Genomic DNA, 10,895 nt, shown 5'->3' with positions numbered 1-10,895 from the left:
GCACATTCTTCAGCTTCAAACACTCTTCCTGACTCCCCACAGGCCTTATTCATAGATTCATTTAACAACTATGTATTGTTGCATGCCCACTTCACATCAGGTACTGTTCTGGGTGCTTAGAATACAGAAGTACTCCAAGCAAAACAAGTATTCCAAGCAAAACAGACAAAAATCACTGCACCTGTAGAACTTAAATTCTAACCATAGATCAACATTATAAACAATGAACATAATAAATGAATAAGTGATCTAGCATGTTCGGGGATGGGTTCTCTGGAATAAAACTAGAGAAGTTCAGCAAGGAAAGGAGAATTTGGGGTTCTGGGCAAGAGGGGAAGATGGTAAGACAAGCTACCATTTTAAATACAATGGACAAGGTAATGGCAGGCCTCATGATGATGGACATGGTGGATAAGGGGATAGCAGGCCTCATTGAGAAGTTGGATACTTGAGGCAAAACTTGAGGGAGGTGAGGAAATTTAGAGAATATTGGCAGGGGAGGGAGACTGTTTTAGGAGAAGGAACAGCTGGAGCAGAGACCCTGAGTGGGAACATCCCTGTGTGTTCAAAGAAAAGCAACAAGGCCAGTGTGCCTGGAGTCGAGTGAGCAAGAGGTGATATGGTGAAAGTGGGGATAAAAGAGGCAATAGGGACACCTCAGGCTTCAGGTTCCATATCACTTCCTCCAGGAGCCCTCTGCGAACCCCCAAATCTTAACTATATTTGCACCCCTCAATTCCATGATTTTCTCTCACAGTACATTTGTCTCTTATGACATTGTATTCATTTGCTAGGCTGCCACAACAAAGACCAGGAGGCCTAAAGGACAGAAATTTATCATCTCACAGTTGTGCAAAAGGAGGGACGAGGTCAGGGCACAACCTCTGAAAGAATGGCTAGCCTGAGGACACAACATAAACTGCTGAAAACCAAATGGGTCCAAGATGGCAGACAGGTCGATTTCCACTAGATTTTAGGCCTCAGTATAGGCTCACTGTAATACATCAGCAAGCTAAATGACACGCCTACAGGTGCCATGACAGTTTCAAGGCCAACCATAAAGGTCAAAATGTTGGAAGTGGCCCAATTCCTGGAAATCCCAATCACTTCCCCAAAACAGCTGGAAAAATCCTCCCACTCATTAGCCTATGAAATTACCCCTACAAGAACCAACAACCCTGTACACCCTGGTGTCATTCACACTTCCTCATCTCACAAAGTGTGAAATGGCCCACACTTTGTCTGTAGAGCATGTTTCTCTCTAAATAAATTCACTTCTAACCTATTATTTTGTCTCCCACTGAATTCTTTCTACAATGAGACAGAAAGAACCTGAGATTCATTAAGTTCTGAGACCTTATGTGATCTCAGTTAAAAGGGTATGGGTTCAAGTCCCAGTCTGGGTTTTGGCTAGGTACAAGTACCAATCTGAGCTACATAATTTCAGCACCAAGGTGGAAGCAGGGTTCATTCCCTCTGAAACAGAGAGGGGAGCATCTCCTCCAGGCCTCTCTCGTTGGCTTGTAGATGATCATCTTCTCCTTATCTCTTCACACGCTCTTCCCTCTACTCATATCTCAATGTCCAGACTTGCCTTTTTATAAGGACACCGCTCATGTCAAATTAGGGCCCACCCTAATGATCTCATTTTAACTTGATTATCTCTGTGAAGAGCCTGTCTTCCAATAAGGTCACATTCTAAGGTACTAGGGATTAGAATTTCAACATAAGCATTTCGGAGAAGACAATTCAACCCAGAACAGACCATGTAAGTTGTAATTATGTCAGGCGAATGTAATCTCCTTGGTTCTGTCTCATCACAACAAAGATTTGAAGCAATGGACATTAAAGCCCTCAGCGCATCACAGTTCTTGGACAGACTGTTATAGCTCTTGGGTCTCGAACAGACCGTGTTATAGCTCTTAGACAGATCAGTGTTACAACTCCATGTTACAGCTCAGTTTTAGTTAGAAAATAGCAGGAAAATACATCCTCAGGGCATGAGGGCTGCTGCTGCTGCTAAGTCGCTTCACTTGTGTCCGACTCTGTGCGACCCCATAGACGGCCGCCCACCAGGCTCCCCTGTCCCTGGGATTCTCCAGGCAAGAACACTAGAGTGGGTTGCCATTTCCTTCTCCAATGCAGGAAAGTAAAAAGTGAAAGTGAATTCTCTCAGTCGTGTCCGACTCTTAGTGACCCCATGGACTGCAGCCCACCAGACTTCTCCGTCCATGGGATTTTCCAGGCAAGAGTGCTGGAGTGGGGTGCCATCGCCTTCTCCAGGCGTGAGGGCATGCCGACCTAAAGACGTGAAGAGCAGAGGGAGCCCCGGCCCTTTGCCTCTTCCTCTTATGTTCTCTCCTCCCCCGGGCCTGCCCTATGTAAATTGGGCTAGACAGGAGTGCTGTTTCCTCTGCCTGAGGTCCTCACTCCGGTCCTCAGACCCTCCTTTGACCTTCCTGTGTTCTGTTTTCACGGGCTTTTCCCTTCCTTGTCTTTTAGCCACCGCCATTTTGGACTCTTGTTTCCTATTCTAACTACCTAACATACCCATGCATTTAATCCTTTTGGGTCTATAACCCCTACTTTGCTGTAGGTGCTGCCAGGGCAGGATCTAGTCAATTTTGGTCATCTCACTGCACCCAGCACTTAGCTCACTGCCTGTCAGGTATTCAGTTGCTACTTGGTGCTTAATTAATATTTGTTGATCAAGTGGATGGCTGTTGGAATGAGTTGCCTCCAGAGGCAGTGGTTGTCTGACCCTGGAGCTGTTGGGACCAAGATTTGGTGGTCATGTGGTGGTGATTCAGCCATCACAGAGCGAGGGGAGACAGAGCAAACTTGAAAATCCTTTTCCACCCTGAAAGTCTATAATTCCCCGGCATTCCTGAAACAAAGCCCTAAGTTCGTTTTGTTCTGCTGCAAACAGACTGAACAACCTCCTCTTGTCCTTCAGTTCTGCAGAGTTCTTTCTTTCCATTTAAAATCCTCCTCCCTCAGGGCTGCCTCTCAGGGCTTGCTGTGTTCTGTTGACAAATTAGAAACCCTATTGAGTTTCCAGCTTGATACTGCCCTGTTGGCCGTTTGAAAGAACTACCAGGTAATAATTCCTGTAGTTTTAATGAAGCTAGGTTTACTCAACCCTCTTCTCTCCCCCACCCCCTTGCAATCTCCTTAACACAGCCAGTTGACTATGAAAGGACACTGCATAGTCAGTATAAATCTCTGGACAGAGACCAATAAAGCATCCAAAGTTTCATTTGGAGAAATGCGCAGCAAAACGGCAAAGAGAGCTAAGATGTGTTGTAGACTTTGTCTCCACTAGCTGCTCAGATGCTGATTTATGGTGGAATTTCAGGGATGTGATTTAACCTCTCTGGTTGCCTCATCTATAAATTGAAGATAACACTAATGGGGTTTGCATCATAACACAGGGATAGCAACATACTATGAGAGCTTATAAGCAATACTCTAATGTGAAATGTTTTATTAGAACCTAATGATCCAGATGTCTTATCATCATCTGAAAGCCCTGTAAATCCTGGTTCCTGACTCTCCCTTCTCCAGCTAGTTATGTATTAGTTCCTTAAGCACACAACTCCTTTCCTGACCTGGGACCTCTCTCCTCCAGGAATATTTTCCTTCCCAACGTTTACCATTTGTGGCTGCTTCTTTCCCCTTAGTTTTCAGGTGAGACCTTGCTTTCGAAGCGAAACTTTTCTTTTTTTCTCAATCCTGCCTACAGTGGATGTCCCTTCCCTACTCACTCACTATTAAGCTCAATCTCATTGCTATCTGATTTCTCTATAGCATTGGCATTGGCCACCTGACATGAAGAGCTAAGCTGACTCATTGGTAAAGACCCTGATGCTGGGAAAGACAAGGCAAAAGGTGAAGGGGGAAGCATAAGATGAGATGGTTAGATATGAACTGGAGCAAACTCTGGGAGATAGTGGGGGACAGAGGAGCTTGGTGTGCTACAGTCCAAGGAACACAACTTAGCAATTGAACAACATTTCATTCACCATAGTCACTTGCTTGTCTGTTTCACCAGATCAAAGGACCATGCCTCCCTCATTCACAAACCCCACTACTCAAGTGGTTCAATAAATATTTGTTGAGTACATGAACAGATTCATTTCTAACAGTGGACAACTGAAAACAACACAGGAAGGGTGAGGCTAAGGAACTCCAGGTATGTGCATGAGTTAGAAAGAACCTAGTCTTCCTCCTGAGTCTCTCCTTTACTCTCACAACACTTGTGACACCAGATGTGTGGAGCTTTCCCCACCAAGCCATTGTCGATGACACCAGCTGGATGACCCTACAATTGAACACGATTCAGACACTATCTTCCTGAAGATGGCATCAGATCCCACAGGTTAAGGGCTCGGTGCCATGAGACTACCCCCACTTCAGATGCCAACAGCAAGAAACAGGTTCCCAGGCTACCCACAACTTCTATCCAACCTGGCTACAAATCAGAGATTCTCATGACCTCTTCCCCTTTGGATTCAATTATTTGCTAAAGCAGATCTCAGAACTGAGGGAAACACTCACTGACATTTACCAGCTTATTAAGTAAAAAGGATATGATAAATGATACAGATGAACAGCCAGATGAAGAGATACACAGGGAAAGGTCTGTAGGAATTTCTAGCATACGAGCTTCGGCTCGCATGGAGGTGGCATGCACCACCCTCAAAGTATGTAGATGCATTCACCCACCTGGAAATTCTCTGGATCCCATACTACTGGAAGTTTGTGGAGGCTGCCTCACGTAGGCATGATCAATTATTAGAGAGCCGGTGTGTGTGGCTGAAAATTCTAAGCTTCTAATCATAGGCTTGGTCTTTCTGGTGACCAGCCCCCATCCATGAGCTATCTAGGAGTCCACTCAGAGTTGACTCATTAGAGCAAAAGACACTTCTAACACCCTGGAAATCCCAAGAGATTTAGGAATCCTGAGTCAGATAAGTGAAGGTGTTAGTTGCTCAGTTGTGTCCGACTCTTTGTGACCATATGGACTGTAGTCAGCCAGGCTTGTCTGTCCATGGGATTCTTCAGGCAAGAATACTGGAGTGCGTGGCCATACCCTGCTCCAGGGGATCGTCCTGACCCTGGCTTCAAACCCGATCAACTATCAGAACAAAAGATACTCCTAGTGCTCTTAGCACTTAGGAAGTTAGAAGGGTTTCAGAAGTTCTGCATCAGGAACGAGGGACAAAGACCAATGTATATATTTTCTATTGTCTTACAATATACTTAACAAAACTCTCTAGAGCCATTCAAAATCACCACTAAGAAGATTATGTAGTGCTGTTTGTTTAGCGATTACAGTTTGTTTTAGATCACAAATCTAGGCACACTGTTGGATGGTCCGCAGATGGGAGGCAAATATTTGCTCACAGGTGTATGTGGAATGAACTTCTTTTTCATACATTTCTAGAGTCAGCCGGGCCGTGGTGAACTTTCTGAGCCCCTATAAACTCACCTGTGTAGTTAAGCATCAGGAGTGGGGCTGCACCCCACATACCTGCGAGGAGGTGATACCCCAGAGAGCAGGGGAAAGTCAGGGTGTGGCTACTGATTAAGAGAGGGAATATCAGTTCCCTGGCCAAGAATGACTCCAACAGTTATCACATCAATAAAGATCTCTCCTATCCACAGCTTACCTTTCTCTGTTTTTAAGGCCACTGTACCTCCAAAGCCTCATTCAACTCTCGAAACTCCTCTTGTGAGGTCCTTGGCTATCATACACATATTACAGAATACTCTCAGGCATTTGGAGAGCTTAGTCTCCTCATTCTTACCTTAAAAGTAGGGATATCTATGGCATAGAATAATGCCTCTGGGAAAGAAAATCTCACCATGAATTTACTTACCCAGGCCATGTGAGATGGAATCTCATCACCATACTGGAATGGTTACAGTGATACAAAGGCTAAACCACCAAGGCACACGAAGTGCCTGATCATAAAGACCAACAGGATGGTTCAAGTGTTCCCAAGCTTTCCTCCCTTGCAACAGAGATGATGGATGAAACTTACGTGTATAATACACCTTAATGTCAATCCTCTGGGTCACACACAGTTCCCAGGCACTAACTGATAAGACTTTCTCATCTGGCCAGGGCAGCACCTTACAATACAACAAAGCCAGAAGGTGAGCAAGTAAATAACTGAAACACTTAAATATTTTCCTAGTTATTAGCATGGGAAGCAGTTTTGCACAGTAGCTAAGACATAGCCTATAGTGAAAACACATGGCTTCAAAGATTGGTTCTAACCCTTTCTAACTATGTGACCTTTAACAAGCTGATCTACCTCTCTGAGCTTCCATTTTTATAAACTGGGGATAGCAACACCCATCTTATAGAGTCCCAGGAAGGACAAATAAGAGAACACATACAAAGTTCTTGGCAACAGACTTGGCACATAGCATATACTCAGTGTTAGCTAAGAATGGTAACAGCAGTGCCTCTAAAAACAACTTGAGAAATCCTCCAAAAATGACCACTCCACACGAAACAAGCTGGTTCTGAGTGACCTTGTTCTAAGAGCTTTACCCCCAAAGAGTTGAGAATTGGACAGTTGGTATAATGAAGTTCAGGAAGAAGCTGGATCATTCCATCAGGAATCTTGCCAATTTCTACTGCATTCCCTCATTGAGAACTAGAACCCCATGGAGAGAGAAGAAGGAGAAACAGTCAGAGAACCCCTAAAGAGATGAAATGATAAATCAGGGGAGAGAACTTGGCATGCCCAACAAAGCAAAACATACCTACAAATCTCTCTGGAAGGTCCCTGAAAGGAGGAAGGTTTTGGCCTTAAAGTACAGGTAAGATTTGGGTGGGAGGGGAGGAGAGAGGCAGGACAGAGCCAGGTACACAGAAAAGGACGGATGCATGGCCAAAGCAGAGAGTTTGTGCCAGAGACCTGTGAGCAAGGCCCCCTGCCCACTTCTCCTTGCCTCTTCCATCCTCCTTTGCCCATCCCAAAATAACTCAGCCCTTCGGCTAAGCTATCAGGATGTTCTAAGTTGGTTCTGCTTGCAGTGTTTCTCCAGCTAGCTAATTAAACATAACACATTTAATTGAATCATAGTGAAACCCATAGCTGATGTCTCTACACCCGGAGGGGAAAGGCGGAGTGTGACGGAAACCAACTGTGTTTTACTGGTGCTAGCTAGAATGCTGCCGGTGTTTTCAAAGCTCAGCATAAAAGGCATGATATTTGAGGCAATATCATGTACAGATTAGAGTAATCTCCCCAACAAGAGAAGAGAAGATATCCTTTTTATACAACAACAGTTCAGTAAATTTTGTTTAGCTTGCGTAGGATACAGTTAATTACAGTAATTTATCAAAGTGGCATAAGGTGGTATTCACACACACAAAGAGTACTTTCCCACAGTGGAAAATCCTTAGTTTTATACAAGCTGAAGCTAGTACTAATTGAATTTTCACTTGGGTAGATAAAATCTTTAACAACTCTGGAATAACTAAATGCTCTTTGCTCAATGATGTGGATCGGGATGATTTACAACACCTTTCACACAATCATGCTAATTTTGCTTTCATATGATTAATTAAAACAATATGTTCATTCTTCCTAAAGTGGAATTAGGGCACCCAAGGAGCTGTTCTATAGCCAACTTCCCTACCCAGGAATAGAAGCAGTTGTTCACACATTGTCTTCAAGGAAGTGTCAAGTCCATGGGGCCCTAAAGCAGACTTTGTCAAGTCCAACTTTGCTCTTTGGAGGACAGCAGAGATGAGTCTGACGGGCAGAAAGAGGCTTCTAGAACTTCAGAGCTGAAAAGGACTTTCAAGGCAATCTCGTGAAAAGCCCTCACTTCACAGATGAGAAAAGCTTGGAGAGACTAACAAGTTGTCCCCAAATCACAAGGCCCCATTTCTGGTAGAACTGATATCAGTATCCAGCTACCCTGAGGTTTAATCCATTCTCCTGGAAAAAAAGCACTGGAATGGGAGTCAGCAAACCCAGGTTTAAGACCTGATTATGGACTTCTGTGGTGGTCTTCACTGCAGGCAGAACCAACTTAGAACATCCTGATAGCTTAGCCAAAGGGCTGAGTTATTTGGGGATGGGCAAAGGAGGATGGAAGAGGCCAGGGGAAGAGGGCAGTAGTTAAGAATCTGCCTGCCAGTGCAGGGGACACGAGTTCGATAACCAGTCCAGAAAGATCCCATATGCCTTGGGGCAGTTAAGCCCATGCTCTGCAACTTGGACTGCAAGGATATCCAACCAGTCCATTCTAAAGGAGATCCGTCCAGGGTATTCTTTGGAAGGAATGATGCTAAAGCTGAAACTCCAGTACTTTGGCCACCTCATGCAAAGAGTTGACTCATTGGAAAAGACTGATGCTGGGAGGGATTGGGGGCAGGAGGAGAAGGGGACGACAGAGGATGAGATGGCTGGATGGCATCACCGACTCGATGGACGTGAGTCTGCGTGAACTCCAGGAGTTGGTGATGGACAGGGAGGCCTGGTGTGCTGCGACTCATGGGGTCGCAAAGAGTCGGACACAACTGAGCGACTGAACTGACTGCAACAAGAGAAGCCACTGCAGTGAGAAGCCTGTGCCCCACCGCTGGAGAGTAGCCCCTGCTCACCACAACTAGAGAAAGCTGAGTGCAGCAACGAAGACCCAGGGCAGCCAAATAAATAAATACATAAAAATGAAAAGACAAAAAAAAAAGACCTGATTCTGCTGCTGACTCTCTGTGAGACCTTGCAAGCAGGGATCTCTCACCTTCCTTCTCAAGGAATTGGGAAAATGATAACACTTGCACCATCAATTTCCCAACATAAGAAGCTATGAGACAGATGAAGTTTATTACAGGGGCTCTTCCATTTCTAACCCCAACTTTCTCCTGAATTTCCCAGACCCCGTTGCTTTATTATCCTCTGATCCTTAGAATCTTCAAAAGGGGCTCTCTCTTGTTTTCTCAGCTGGAGAAGCTGAAGGCTGGGGGACTTTAGACCAGGCAGCTACTTAGTGGCAAAATGCTTAGTGGAACCCACCACACAACCTCCCTATGCAGCCCCCATTCCCTTAGAATCCTGCCCTCTGCCATGGATGACAGTGAACAGCAACTCTGTTGGGTGACAATCCTAAACGCTGAGGGAGCCCTACTCGTCCTGAAGCTTTGGTTCACCTCGCAAGAGACTCTTTTTAATCAGGACGCCAGTGTTAGACTCCAGTTCTTAAGCAGTGAAAGACAGAAAAGACCTCCAGCACCTTCACTTTACAGATGGGAAAACTGAGGCCCAAAGGAAAAGAAAGTGCCATTTATTAAGCACCTCTGATATACCGGACATCACTTCAGGGGTTTTCTCAGGTGATTACATTTCATTCAAGGACAGAAAGAACGTATGACTTATCCAAGGGCATCTGGCTGCTAAGCAGTTTAGCAAGACTCACTCAGGACTACTCTGTTTTCCATGCAAACAGTCTCCAAAACTTTCTCCCTACCTTTTATGGAGCATTTTATGTGTTGAGTATGAACTGTTTTATATGTGCTAACCTATTTTATATTTCAAATGAACCTCTACAGGTGGCACTACTGTCCCTCCTGCTTTAGAGATGAGGAAAGGGAAGCAGAGAGGTGAAGTCACCTGGCTAAACTCACACAGCCAGCGAAGCCAAAGACTGAGATGTGAATTCAAGCAGTGTGTCTCCAGAGTCCAAAATCTGAACCTCTGCACTCAACAACCACCTCTAATGCACTGCCTCTCCTTAGATTTCTGCTAGAGCTGCAAGGCCTCTGGTGTTTGGACCACTGCTCTCTATGCGAGCGTAAAATAAAATCAATTAGGAGGTGCCAAGTACAGGCGTCACACGCCTTCAAACTGATAGCACAAAGACTTCAAATGGTAAAGAGTTCTTGCTTCCCCCAAGGGGTCACTGGTTCTGGCTCCACAGATGCCATTAGCATAATGACAACCCTGCCAGAAGCCTCAGCCCCCAGGCTGCCTGGGTCTGAGTGAGTGGCTGCCTCCCAAGGCCTCCCTTCGGCTTCACGCTCCACTGGAGAGTGCAGACAGCCGTGTTCATCTACCCCGGCAGCCCAGAAACCCACTCAGAAGCTGCATGCCCCCACCCTGAGGCCAGTCCACAGGAAGACCCGTGGGTTTCTCCAAGTTGGCCTGACATTCAAAAGGATGGAAAGCAAAAAAAATAAAAAACATGGATGACATGGGATAGTACAGCAGGAAAAATGGGGGTTTTATCCAGTTGAAAACAATTCATTTAGTGCTCACTTCGGCAGCACATATACTATCATTGGAAGGATACAGAGAAGATGAGCATGGGCCCCTGCCCACATGCAAATTTATAAAGTGGTCCATATTTTTAAGAACCTACTATATAGCACAGGAAACTCTACTCAATATTCTGTGATAAACTATATGAGAAAAGAATCTAAAAAAGAATGAATATATGTATATGTATTATATAATAAAATCACTCTGCTGTACACCTGAAGCCAACACAACATTGTAAATCAAGTATACTCCAATAAAAAAAAAATTTTAATTCACTCTTTCAAGGTTCTTATTTTCATAATTTCTCACCTTCCCAAACTCAATCAATACCTCTAAGCAAAGGTTCTACAATTACTGTTGTTGCTACTCAGCCCCTAAGTCATATCTGACTCTTTGTGACCCCATGGACTGCAGCACACCAGGCTTCTCTATCCTCCACTATCTCCTGGAATTTGCTCAAATTCATGTACATTGAGTCAGTGATGCTATCTCATCTCGTCCCTCTGCCTCCCCTTTCTCCTTTTGCCTTCAACTTTTCCTAGCAACAGGGTCTTCTCCAATAGTTGGCTCAGTTCTTTGCATCAGGTGGCCAACGTCAATGCT

The 10,895-nt window shown here is 44.8% G+C and overlaps 1 pseudogene; it reads left to right on the top strand.

The window, feature by feature from the left end:
- The first annotated feature begins 10,281 nt into the window (after positions 1-10,281).
- On the top strand, positions 10,282-10,382 carry LOC138086687 (U6 spliceosomal RNA; annotated as a pseudogene).
- The last annotated feature ends 513 nt before the right edge of the window (positions 10,383-10,895 follow it).

The sequence above is a fragment of the Capricornis sumatraensis genome, chromosome 9 (genome assembly GCF_032405125.1).
Source record: "Capricornis sumatraensis isolate serow.1 chromosome 9, serow.2, whole genome shotgun sequence".
Classification (NCBI taxonomy): Eukaryota; Metazoa; Chordata; class Mammalia; order Artiodactyla; family Bovidae; genus Capricornis; species Capricornis sumatraensis.
Note: the sequence above shows the minus strand (reverse complement) of the source record. Positions and strands in the feature narration are given on the sequence as shown.